The following is a 13439-nucleotide window of genomic DNA, read 5'->3' on the forward strand; positions in this document are numbered from 1 at the left end:
ACAACACCATGTCTTAATATAAAAGTCAGGTATGCATCTCTTAATTTTAGGAACTTACTCCATAAGGGGGCAGGGTTACTTAAAAGGTGGCATCTCTTCCACATATGGTAAGGTTTAGGAAAGGGGCTGCCTATTTTGCTGGCAGTTTAGAGCTCCTGCCCCTTTTTGGAGCTCTGCCTACAGCTATACTGTTGTTGGACTTGTGGGGTGCAACATGACTCCAGTGGTTAAATCCATTTCTTCAGAAGCAATATGAAGTGACAGTGAAAAACAGATCAATATTTAAGCACTTACTTTCTTTTTGTTTTGTTTTTTACCATAGATCTCCACTTTCACCTTCTTCTTTTTTTTAATTTGCATTCTTTGTGCATATTACCACTTTATAGGCAAGGAGGAGAATTCATGGTTTCTCAACATTTTTAATAAACTTTTTTTGCAGTTCACTTAAAAGAACAAATATGCCATGTAGTCCTTAAATTAATATTTTAGGGATACTTTACTGTCAGTCATTTATTATCCCAAAATAAACCCTGAATGGGTGATTAGGACGTGTATCACTTAATGGGTTTCTTTTGCAACATTATATTATCCTGCTTATTGCACGGCTACTTACCAAATAAATAAGTAAAAGAGATTATTTAAATGAATGAAGCACGAGATAAATAGTACAGCTATGTAAACTGGTTGTCAGTTCAGTTTAGTTTGAGAATAGTGTTATACACTTTTAGAGTCTAGCATGTCACACTGCAGGACAATTGAGTTACTATCTGATTTCATATCAACTACCCTGATACAGTACATGCTACACAGGCTTCCAAAAAATAAGATGATTATGTTCCTCTCACATTGGTTGGATTTACATGCATTCTTCATAACAATGCATGCACTGTATATGAAGCACATTGAAATACTGTAAATGCCTCTCAAAGGAAGAATTTGAATAATTTTCAAGAACAATACACAGATTGAAGCAAAAGACAAAGATGCCACTTGCAAGTTCTTCTGCTCATAAACATTGACCGTTTTCCATTACTCTCCATAGTCCGCACTCCTTTACTTCCTGAATGCATTAAACTTAAACTTAATTTTGAACACTACAAGGTTAAAGACATGTGATACTCACTTTCTATCTCTATAGCTAATGCAATGCAATTTGATCAGTTCCATTTCAGCACAAGGAGGAAGTAGACAAGGATGGCTACATCAGACATATTCATGTGGACTTCTTCCTGGCAGGGACAAACACGCAAGAAAGGATAGTTTTTTCATACTGGTAGGTGCATCTCACTTTTTGAGATTTTCATTTATCTCACTTTTTTGTTAACTCATGTGGATAAGACAAGAGAGGCTGTGCCTCAGTGTGGACAGGAAAGATAATGGAGATCTTTCTTTGTTGGTGGTTGGGTGTTGATTACTGCAAGCGTTGTGTGCACCTATGTAGGATGATTTGTCTAAGTTCTTTCATGCTTAGATTTTGAACTGTTATTGAACTCCTGAAATGTTATGCATTGTTTATATAAGGAACTGGTTATATCATTTTTTCCCTTTCCTATAATGATAATTGCTGCAGTTCTGGTATATTTTTAGATTACACATAAACACTCTCCATGATGAGCATACTATTTAAAAATGTAGCTATTGCAGATTACATATCAACCTCAGAATAATGTGTTAAGCTTATCTGAAAGCTATCTTTTAGAACAGGGCTCTTCAATACTTTCTTTCAAAAGACCCAACCATTTCATCGTTTGAAGTCTAATATGTATAATGTGTGTTCACTAACATTAATATTATAGTTTAACATGTTTAACTGTTTTCCTTTTCCCTTATTTTTCATTGAAATAAATAAGCCTTTCCTGGTCTTGGTTTAAAGTATTTTAAAATTGGACACTAACTAAGTGTTTGCAATTTACAGATAGTATGTAAGCAGATGATCATTGGTGAACACAGAAATATGTTTATTTGATGATGTTTAGCAAGGGCGTAGGTTTGGCGTGAACATGATTGCAGAGTGATTCAGTGGTGCCTACAGCTGTCCGGCCATACACACTGTGCGGACCATGAGCGTTCTGACTGACCTGAGAAATATTTACTCACAGAATATTTAATCAGTCATGAAGTGTGTCCCGTGGCAGTTTAAAAGAACTAGCAATGACCAATTTGCGAATTAATAATTCTTTTGAGTCGGATCTTTTCAGTGAACTGGCAAAACGGGCTTATAAAACTGTCTGGATCAATTTGTGAGTCAGCACAATTCATTCGGATCGCTCGCTCACGGAATCATTTGGAGCGGTTTCTCGCACAGTAAAACAGCATTAGGATATTTACAAACAGAGAACAAATAGCACTGAATACAGTGGAAAATGACATACAATCAACTGAGGCAAAAGGCTGTCTATTTGAGAGGTAAAAGCTCACGCTGTTTTTCAATAATTTTCATGTAAACATTCACTAGACATGTAAACTTGTCTTTTGACAACTGCGTCATGTTTCACTGAGTTTTTAGGATCTCCCACGAAAGCGCTGCATTTTTAGAAGCCGCTTTATTTAACATGTCTCGAGACACTGGACTTCCCGTTCCTAACGGCATGCTGCATGAGTGTTGTGTAGCCTGCTAGCCTGCTTAGCATTGCTTTTTCTTATTCGCATATATTCATTGTTTTATTCTTTGTCATTTTACAGCACGTTTCGGGTTTTTCTGCTTTTTTACAGTTTCATCTGTGTGTATTTTACCTGATGATGCTGGCACCTAGCATAGGGCCTAGTGTTTGTAGCCTGACAGCTTTTTTTTAGCATCCCTTATCTATCTGTTTTCAGCTTTTAATACTTAACATCTGCCATTTTTCAGCCTGCATCAAGTTCCCAAACCCACCCCCCCGCATTATTCAACTGTGTGCATTTTCCAGGTGCATCCGTTTTCTATTTTTATCGCGATTAAATTGCATGCATTTTACAGCGCACAGCCGTTTTTCTTCTCTGTGTTACATAGATTACTGCATCGATCTCAAAGCACAGCTTATCAAGAACAAACAAAACATCAAACAATTGCGTGAGGGATTCACATCGATCTCAAACTCTCACAGCTCAGGAACAACCAACAACAACAACAACAACAACAATCAATTGTGATAAGTCATGGCATCTGCTCGTTATTTCTTCCTACACTGCATGTCACACGTTTACATTAGCTTTTGTTAGCAGTGAGGGATTCACATATGATAAATGTAAGGAATTAGTCAGGCTGACGGAGAAGGTTAATGAGTTAGAGAACGCTAGTGGAGGTCAGTTAGAGAGAGAGAAGCTGGTAGATACTTTTTTGAATGTGCGTAGAACAGCGAGCAACACACATACTTTGGTTCTGGCTCTAGAGCCCCAGCAGCAGGGCATTTGTGTGACATCTTTGCGGCAAACTCGCTCAGCAAATTAACACCACTCTCCCGGTCCTGTTAGGATTTCCAATCGATTCTCCCCACTCAGTGATGCATCGGGTATCATGTTGAAAGAGCCCTATTAATTGTTGATTCTATTGTAAGCAATGTGGAAATATTGACTCCAGCCACTATTGTTATATGCATTTCGGGTGCCAGAGTGTCTGACGTCAGATAAAATTTACAGGTGCTGACTAATGCCAAGTGTAGATTTTCAAATATTTGTATTCATGTCGAGACTAATGATGTCCGGTTTTGCCAATCGGAAATCATTAGAGATAATGTTAAAGAGATGTGTGAAATTGCAAAAACAATGTCAGACACTGTAATATGCTCTGGCCCCCTCCCTGCTCATCGTGGTGATGAGGTTTATAGTACATTAGTGTCACTGAATGTCTGGATGTCTGAGTGGTGTCTGAAGAATAGCATAGAATTTATAGAGAATTGGAGTTTTTGGGTTAGACCTGACCTGCTAAAGAGAGACGTACTCCATCCCTCCAGGGAAGGTGCCACTCTCCTCTCTAGTAATTTGTCTCTTATTCTTAATAATGACAGTATTTGACTAACTGGGGCCCAGGCCAGGAAGCAGACAAACTGGTTAATCCGAATGTCTGCTAGCTGCCTTGAGACGCCACACAAGTCACATAAACTACAACACTACAACACAAGAGACAGTATCATCTAGATATCATATAGAGACTGTGTCTGTTCCCCAAACTACCAAATCACAAAACTCTCACTAAATAATTTAGAATTTTTTTTATTAAGGTCAAACTTGAACAAAACAAAAAACATCATATGAAGGTAGGGCTACTAAACATCAGATCTCTGTCTACCAAAGCATTAATTGTAAATTAAATTATTACAGTTCATAGTTTGGATGTGCTCTGTTAGACAGAAACCTAGCTTAAACCAGATGAATATATTAGTTTAAATGAATCTACTCCCCCAGGTTATTGTTATAAAAATGAGCCTTGTCTACAGGGTCGAGGAGGAGGTGTTGCTACAATTTACAGTGAAGTTTTTGGTGTTACTCAGAGGACAGGATATAAGTTTAAGTCTTTTGAACTAATAATGCTTAATGTGACACCGTATGATATAAATAAAAAATCCCAGGCCTTATTCTGATTTCCTTGGTGAATTTGCAGATTTTTTTCAGATATTGTAGTTACTGTAGATAGAGATTTAATAGTTGGTGACTTCAACATTCACATGACACATTGGGATTAGCATTTACCAATATTCTCAACTCTCTTGGAATCAAACTGTGATGAGGCAGGCAAAGAATGATGATCTAAGTGCAGCTTTATTTAAATTAACGAGAAAACTCAGAGTAAAGAAAAACACAGGAAACCTAGCACAGAGCATAACAAAACATGCAAGAACTGACAAATAAACTGGGGGAAACAAGGGCTTAAATACACAAGGGAAAACATGGAACACCTGGGGCAACAATCAGGGAATGAGTAACAATCAGGGGAAAACCAATCATAAAATGAAACTACAAAGAACTACAAAAACCTAACAGGAAACAGGAACTAAACAAGAACCCCAACATAAAAGCACAAAAACAAAAGACAACAGGGAATATGTGAAACAAACAAAATCTGACAGGACCAACTCATCACCATAATCAAATTGTCATATGGATTTGATGTTATAGAAATTCTACTGCAGAGCGATGACATCTCAGATCTAGGGTTGCAGCGGTATACCAGTTTCACGGTATACCACGGTTTGAAAATTGACGGTAATCATACCATGTACATTTGCTTATCTACGGTAATGAGAAAAAAATGCAACCGGATGGAGAATCTCACATGCGCGTGCACATCTCCTTTCCTTCTTGACTGTCTGTCAGACTCATCAACTTGCATCACACACACAAACATGCAGCAGAGAAAATGTCAGAGAGAAGCAAGGCGAAAGGGTCTGACATAAGTGAGTGTGTGTGTGAGTTAAAGCAGTGTTTCTCAACTGGTTTATTCGGACTGGGTCGCAGACAGCAGGGAAAGAACAATTATAAGGTTCTCCCATTGAAAATATTTCAGCTGCCCCCAAAGTGATTGACTATTTAGGACTGCCGAGGCAGATTTAATGATAATCTCGCAAACAGCTAAAGACTTCTCATCTGCGAGTGTAACGAGCTCACGCTAATGATCTGCTCTTCTCTCTGGCGCGTGAGTGCAACAACTGGCTTCCCTCGATAGTGCGGAGCGCAGACATCAAAACTAATGTGCCCAATTTCAATTCTAGTGAGACTTCTAGTTTAAAGTGTTACGGAGATTGTAAATTCCAACCTCTCAACAGTAGCAGCCCTGACTAGGGTTGCAACGGTATGAGATTTTCACGGTATGATAACCGTATCAGAAAATATCATGGTTTCACAGTATACAGTATTACACAATTAGTATTATCAGTGAAAACAGAAGGGTTGTTTATTTATTTATTTTTGAGCAAACACTTTATAATTGAAACTTGAAACCATTTATTTATGTGTAAAGTATGTGTAAAAAAGGTCTCCCTTTTGAAAATAAAATAAATAGAATAAATAAGAAAGCTAACATAATTATTATAATAAACCGAATTGTAAACATGACAACAAATAGCATGTAACAATAACATGTTATTTTCACATACCCTGTTGTCTTTTGTTTGTGTAATTTTATGTTGAAATTCTTGTTAAGTTCCTGTTTCCCAGTCATGTGATGTCCTGTTTTCCCTCCGTGTTATGTGTCTTGCTTTCATTGGTTCATTGTTTGATTACTTTGTTATCAGTTCTAGTTTGTCATTGGTTTTAGTTAATTGCCTTGTTATCTTGTTTAGAGTTCTGTTTGTTCATTGGCTTATGTTTCCCCATGTCCATGTATTTAAGCCCTCATATTTGCCATTGTTTCTTGTCTAGTATTGATGTTAGTTTGTGTAACATAGCTCTAGTCATGTCCTGGTAATAGTCTAGTTTCAAGTTCCTGTTTCAAGTTTATGTCTAGTTTAGTTCATGTTCTCGTGCATAAATGGGATTTCTTGTATCATCATCATCGTCGTTTTACTAATAAATCTGCACTTGGGTCCTACACATTGTTACAGAATACTAGACCACCCATTATGGACCCAGTGGTTCGGCTCTTGCATCTTCGTCAGGACAATCAACCCCTGGAAGATTATGTGGAGGATTTTTGTGCTCTGGTATGCCAGGTGAACTTCAATGAGGTTGCCCTCAAGACACTTTTTGTTATGGACTAATTGAGTCAACCTCTTCCTTGATGCCTAACAGTCGCAGTCACCTCAGCCTGGCTCAATATATCGACCTCGCCCTAAAGATCTCTGGTTCCACCTTCACTGTGGGGAAGGCGGATACAGAGCCAGGGTTCCATGACATAGCCGCCACCAAACCAGAGTTCAACGACATAGCCGCTGCTAAACCAGAGTTCCACGTCATGGCCCCCGGCTCCAAGGTAACTCCACGCGGTTCAACTCCCCTAAATAGCTTTTTTTTGGGGGGCCTCAACCTGTTCTGGTGGTCGATTCATTGCCACAGTCAATGGTAGCTGCCACAGCCAATGAGCCAACGCCCACGCCTGCCACAGCCAACGAGCTGGAAGTCTCGTCCATCCCAGAGCCAGCGTTGCCAGCCTCATCCGTCCAGAGGAGGATAAGAAAAAGGATTCTGCTCCCCAGGTTCCATCCCCAGAGCCTTCCACGGCTCCGCCTTCTCCTGAGCCTTCCACGGCTCCGCCTTCTCCTGAGCCTTCCACAGCTCCGCCTTCCATGGCCCTGTTTCCAGAGCCTTCCATGGCCATGTTTCCGGAGCCTTCCCCGGCTCTGCCCCGGAAGTCCTCCATGGATCCGCCTTCCATGGCTCCACCCCCGGAGTCCTCATGGCTCCGCCTTCCACGTCTCCTGAGCCTTCCATGGCCCTGTCTCCTGAGCCTTCCATGGCCCTGTCTCCTGAGCTTTCCATGACCCTGTCTCCGGAGCCTTCCCTGCTCCGCCCCCGGAAGTCCTCCACGGCTCCGTCTTCCATGGCTCCACCTTCCACGGCTCCTCCCCCAGAGACCATTCCTCATGCGACTCCGCCCGGTCCCCCAGAGAACATTCTTCACGTGGCTCCACCCGCTCCCCAAGAGACCATTCCTCACGCGACTCCGCCCGCTCCCCTACAGACTGTCCTGCGGCCACCTCCCTGGCCTCCTGACCCAGACCCTGTTCTACTGCCGCCTCCCGACTCTGTCCCCACCTTGAGGTCATCCCCTTGGTCTCCTGGCTACCCATCTGGTCTGCTCTGGTTCCCTTGGTCTCCTGGCTTCCCGCCTGATCGGCTCTGGTTCCCTTGGTCTTCTGGCTGCCCATCTGGTCTGCTCTGGTTCCCTTGGTCTCCTGGCTGCTCACCTGATCTGTTCTGGCCTCCTAACTGTCCGCCTGGTCTCCTGGCCACCCGCCTGATCTGCTCTGGTCTCCCTGATCTTGCCTGGTTCCTCTGCTCTTCTTGTTACCCCTTGAACTGCCTGTTTGCCACTTGTGCCCCCCTGATCCACATCTTTTACCCTACGCTACATGGACAATTTGCCTTTATTTTTTTATTGGGGGGGGCGCGCTCCTGTCACATTCCCTGTTGTCTTTTGTGTACTTTTATGTTGAAATTCTTGTTAAGTTCCTGTTTCCCAGTCATGTGATGTCCTGTTTTCCCTCCGTGTTCATGTGTCTTGTTTACATTGGTTCATTGTTGATTACAGTTCTAGTTTGTCATTAGTTTTAGTTCATTGCTTTTATCTTGTTTAGAGTTCTGTTTGTTCATTGGCCTATGTTTCCCCATATATCCTAACAAAAAATATTATCCATGTATTTAAGCCCTCATGTTTGCCATTGTTTCTTGTCTAGTATTGATATTAGTTTGTGTAACACAGCTCTTGTCATGTCCCGTTAATAGTCTAGTTTCAAGTTCCTGTTTCAAGTTTGTCTACTTTAGTTCATGTTCACGTGTATAGATAGGGTTTCTTGTATCATCATCATCGTTTTGGGTATAAATCTGCACTTGGGTCCTACACATCGTTACAGTTATATAACTAAAGCATGTGAGCATGTTAAATTAATAATAACATCAGCTATGTGAGCTTTTTAAGAAATGTCCTGTTAACATATACTGTAGGTGCACAACAAATAGTTACATGCTATTTGTTATCATGTTTATAATTGGGTTTATTATTATAATTATGTTAGTTTTCTTATTCTTTACACACTTCAATAAAATAAATGGTTTCAACTATAATAAAGTGTTTGCTCAAAATAAATAAACAACCCTTCTGTTTTCACTGATAATACTGATTGTGTAATACTGTATACCGTGATCTTTTCTGATACGGTTATCATACTGTGAAAATCTCATACTGTTGCAACCCTAGTCAGATCATTACCTTGTCTCTTGTTTGCTGCAGTCAGCTAAATGTTACTCAATCTACACCATGCCATTGTTCAGGTAGAACTATTCTTTCGACCAGTAAAGATAGATTTGGAAGATTATTAGTGAAGCTATCTCATACACTCAGTAAGGCCCAAAGCCTAGAAGAACTTGATGAAATATAAATACAGTCTTCTCTAGCACTCTTGATAATGTCACCCCCTTCACTTAAAGAAAATTAGAGAAAAAGCCCTGCACCATGGTACAATGATCACACTCATGCTCTTAAGAAAGCAGCTCGGAAAATGGCACACAAGTGGAAGAATACAAAATTAGAGGTATTTTGCTGTGAATGAAAGGATAGTGTCTGTAGCTACAGACAGGCACTAAAAGCTGCCTGGTCAACGTATTTTAGCAAACTCATAGAAAATAACCACAACAATGTGGCTAAATTGGTTAGGAACAAACCCTCAACTGAACCAGATATTCTGTTGCAACACAAGAGTAATAACTTCATGAATTTCTTTACAGATAAAATTGAAATAATCAGAAATAAAATTGGAATAATGCAATCATCTGTCACCGTACATCAGAAAACAGTGTCTCATAATGTTCCTCATGTGCACCTTCAAACCTTCGCTGTCATAGGTCATGAAGAGCATATTCCCTGTAATCTCAGAGCCTCTTCTTAATATTATTAACTTCTTGCTATCCTTAGGACATGTCCCAAGAAACTTTAAAATGGCAGTTATCAAACTGTTTATTAAGAAGCCACAACTTGATCCTGGAGAACTGGCTAATTATAGACTATTTTCAAATCTCTCATTTATGTCAAAAATACTAGTAAAGGTAGTATACTCCCAACTATATTCATTTCTATAGATAAATAGTATATGTGCACAATTTAAGTCAGGATTTATGCCCCATCACAGTACAGAGGCTGCACTTATCAGAGTTACGAATGACTTGCTCATATCATCTGATCACAGCTGCATTTCACTTCTAGTGCTTTTAGATCTTAGTGCTGCATTCAACACGATAGATCACGACATTCTCTTGAATAGGCTAGAGAATTATGTTGGCATTTGTGTACTTGCATTAGCATGGTTTAGGTCCTATTTATCAGACCACTACCACCTTGAAATGAGGAATTGTCAAACCAAACAAAAGTATGGAGTGCACAGGGATCAGATTAAGGGCCTGTGCTTTTCTCCTTGTATATGCTTCCTCTGGGAGGTTTTATCAGGAATCATGGAATAAGTTTCCACTGTTATGCTGATGATAAACAACTTAATATTTCTTCAAAACCTGATGAAATTAGCAGTGTATCAATTAAATAAAAGATTGGATGGACAGAAATTTCCTTCTACTAAATTCCGACAAAACAGTGGTACTAATTATTGGACCAAAAACCTCTAAAAACAAGCCGCTAAAATATAATTTGACTCTCAAAGAATGAACTGTTACATCATGTTAAACAGCGAAGAACTTAGGTGTTATATTTGGTTTTGGATGGGTTCTAGGCTGAAGGGCTAGAAACCTATTGTTTTTGTTAGGATTATTATTATTATTAGGAGTTCAAGCTCTTAGCACTGAAACCCTATTGTAATTGTTACGATTATTATTATTATTATTAATAGGGGTTCAAGCTCGAAGGGCTAGAAACCTATTGTTTTTGTTAGGATTTGTATTATTATTAGGGGGTTCAAGCCCAAAGGGCTAGAAACCTATAGTTTTTGTTAGGATTTTTATTATTAAGGGTTCAAGCCTGAAGGACTAGAAACATATAGTTTTTGTTAGGATTTTTAGGGGTTCAAGCCCAAAGGGCTAGAAACCTATTGTTTTTGTTATGATTTTTATTATTAAGGGTTCAAGCCTGAAGGACTAGAAACATATAGTTTTTATTAGGATTTTTAGGGGTTCAAGCCCAAAGGGCTAGAAACCTATTGTTTTTGTTATAATTTTCAGGGGTTCAACCCCTAGTGCTGAAACCCTATTGTAATTGTTAAGATTGTTATTATTATTATTATTATTAGGGGTTCAAGCCCGAAGGGCTAGAAACATATTGTTTTTGTTAGGATTTTTAGGGGTTCAAGCCCAAAGGGCTAGAAACCTATTGTTTTTGTTAGGATTTTTAGGGGTTCATGCCCAAAGGGCTAGAAACCAATTATTTTTGTTAGGATTTGTATTATTAGGTGTTAAGTGCTAATTTAACCTTATAACCTTTGAAACCTTATTGTAATTGTTAAGATGTTTATTAGTATTACTAGGGGTTCAAGCGCTTGGTGCTTAAACCCTATTGTAATTGTTAAGATTATTATTATTATTATTCTGCCATAAAACTGATAACATAATACCTTTTTATGCATGTGATTAAAGGCCTTAAACTGCTTGAACCCCATTAGTTGCTGCTTGCAGCGATATTTATAATTATTCCACCATAAAACTGATCGAGCAGAGTGTACCGTAAGGTACTGGAGACTTGAGACTTGAAACTTGGTCAGATGGTAGTAGTACTGCTCGACAATCAGAAACACGGACTTGGCCAAATCGGTTAATAGGGGACACTACAGCGATCAAAAATGCAAAACTGCTCTTAACTCCTAGACCGTTTGTCGTAGAATCAACTTTATAACATTGGAATCCTTGACTCAGTCCAAACAAAACTTATATCTCCGATTTCATTTCAGTCATTGAAAATTTTCCGCCATCTTGGATTTTTCATAAAACATTCTTTTGCGAACTAGTCCTAGGTTTTTCGCCCGATCGGGACCAAACCAGTGAAAAACGATTCTATGGAGCCTCAATATAATTTTTTTTTACTTTCGACTCGAGCTAGCGTATGGTATGCGAAACATCGGAAGTAGGAGTGGCCAATTTTACGTAAATGGCTATAAATCTTGAAGGAAATGATATATCTTCACCAAACTTGGCATGCTTATGTAAGAGGTCAATCTTTGGTCGCCCAGAAAAGTTGGCATGGTTTTACCACATGGTGGTGCTATAATACCAAAAAAACATGAAATTGGCTGTAACTATGAAACCGTTAATCGTATTGACTTCAAAATGTGAATACATTGTCTTTTCTTAGCTGCCATAATTTTCTATATGGACATTCATATAGAAAAACATGGCCACCATCGGCCAATCAAATTTCATTATCTATTACAAAAGGTTAACAATGACCAATTATAATGAAACTTGGTGGACCTATTTGACTCTTGGTCTGAGAGGGTTGTGGAAAGTTTTTAAAAATCGTCCACAAGGTGGTGTTATCGTTATTTTTTTAGGTGTTATTGGTTGTATATAATGCAGTGCTGTGAAAAAGCACAAGTAATATATATCACCTGACAGCTCTTCTCATTTAAACAACTTTGCATCAAGAAGCATTGGTGTCCGTCAAACCGTTCGGTAAATATTTCAGATATTGTTGAAAACCTACTTTTGCAAACTAGTCCTAGGTTTGTCACCCAATCGGAAACAAACCAGTGCAGAAATATACTGTGCAGTCTGATTATCAATAATTATAAAAAATAAGTTGAAATTTCGACTCACGGTCGAAGGATTCCAAAAAGTTCGAAAAGGGCAGGCCATTTTTACTAAAATACACATGAGTATGAGCTCAATCTGAGGTCACAATAAAAAAGTTTGGCCACTTGTTGGTGCTATAACAGGAAAAATGCAACCCTTAGTCTGACTGAGTTAAAAATCGGTATGCAGTGTCTTTGTCCAAGGTGCCATGGCTGTCTATGAAGACAATGGCGTATCTCAAAAAACATGGCTGCCATCGGCCAATGAATTTTGAGCACTTAGACAAGGTTAACGGAGGCCGCTCAGCACAAAATTCGGTGGGCCTGTTCGACTCCTGGCCCTAGAGTTCTGTGAGAAATTTGAAAGAAATCAGCCAATAGATGGCGCTAATGTGTTTTACACCTCTGTAATCACGTGGTGTTTCACACATACACACATACACACAATGGCTGTGTCCCAATTCAAAGGCTGCATCCTTCGAAGGACTTAGACTTCAAATGCCACACCTTCAAAGGCTACGAAGGTCATACTGAGCATTGTTAATTGGGACTGTCTAGCCTACGGAGGACTGTTCTTGTCATGTAACGTTTCATTTGAATGAGCCTTTGAATTGGGACAGTCTTTGTCGCATAGCAGTGACGCAAACGGCCTTCGAATGAGACCCTTGAAGGATACAGCCTCTGAACTGGGATGCTGCTATAATTCATATAATTTGTTAGAACTCCTCATACTGAACAACTTTTCCTCCAGAACCAATGCTGTCAATCAAATTGTTAATTAAATATTCACGATTATGAAGTACAATACTTCATCCAATTTTGAATTCACATTTTCAAGAAAACCCTAGTGAAAAAAGTATACTTTATGGTATTTTAAATATATTATTTTTTTCAATTGTATATTGCAAATAGACTAACCAAAATTGTACTATCTTTAAATATATTTAAAGTATATTAGCATCATGCTTTCACCAATTTAACACACTTTAAAATAATTGTACTATAGTATATTATCTAAAAATATATTTTAGATAAATATACTTGAAGTGAAAATTCTGTTAATTTTTTAAAAATATATTTTATGCG

At 38.9% G+C, this 13439-nt stretch overlaps 1 protein-coding gene across 2 annotated transcripts in view; it reads left to right on the forward strand.

The window, feature by feature from the left end:
* LOC127653101 (beta-1,4 N-acetylgalactosaminyltransferase 2-like) overlaps window positions 1-13439 on the forward strand; it is a 48720-nt gene that overhangs the window by 1872 nt on the left and 33409 nt on the right. For both annotated transcript variants that reach the window (XM_052139622.1, XM_052139623.1), the window contains exon 2: window positions 1162-1273. The gene's annotated coding sequence lies outside the window, so the exon portion shown is untranslated. The remainder of the gene's footprint in view (window positions 1-1161; window positions 1274-13439) is intronic.

Source organism: Xyrauchen texanus, chromosome 12 (genome assembly GCF_025860055.1).
Source record: "Xyrauchen texanus isolate HMW12.3.18 chromosome 12, RBS_HiC_50CHRs, whole genome shotgun sequence".
Classification (NCBI taxonomy): Eukaryota; Metazoa; Chordata; class Actinopteri; order Cypriniformes; family Catostomidae; genus Xyrauchen; species Xyrauchen texanus.